The following is a 356-nucleotide window of genomic DNA, read 5'->3' as shown; positions in this document are numbered from 1 at the left end:
GAGCGCACGGTTTGTTCACATGTGGGAGCAGGCCCAGGGACCCGCGGAGGTCGGGCCCGCTGCTGCGGGTAGATAATGAAGGTGGAAAACTTGTGGGAGGAAAATGGCTCTCAGGCACGAGGCCCGTGTGCAGGGGAACCTTGTGAACTTGGTGACACCGAGGAGGCCCCCAGCAGAACCGGATTCTGCACCCAGCATTCCCAAACACCAGCGCAGCGTCAATCCACAGCACGACGTGTATCGAAACACACTTAAAACCCCTGCAGGACTGCAGAACCCCAGTAACAACAAACCTGGCAGAAGCACACACAAGTCACACAGAACCCCAGACTGGTGGGGCGGGCAGGGACGCCTTG

At 59.3% G+C, this 356-nt stretch overlaps 1 protein-coding gene across 1 annotated transcript in view; it reads right to left on the bottom strand.

Moving 5' to 3' along the window:
• ZNF592 (zinc finger protein 592) overlaps window positions 1–356 on the bottom strand; it is a 27,440-nt gene that overhangs the window by 2,307 nt on the left and 24,777 nt on the right. The window lies entirely within an intron of this gene.

Source organism: Buceros rhinoceros, unplaced genomic scaffold, assembly GCF_000710305.1.
Source record: "Buceros rhinoceros silvestris isolate BGI_N320 unplaced genomic scaffold, ASM71030v1 scaffold12532, whole genome shotgun sequence".
Lineage (NCBI taxonomy): Eukaryota > Metazoa > Chordata > Aves > Bucerotiformes > Bucerotidae > Buceros > Buceros rhinoceros.
This window is presented reverse-complemented; position numbering and strand designations above follow the sequence as displayed.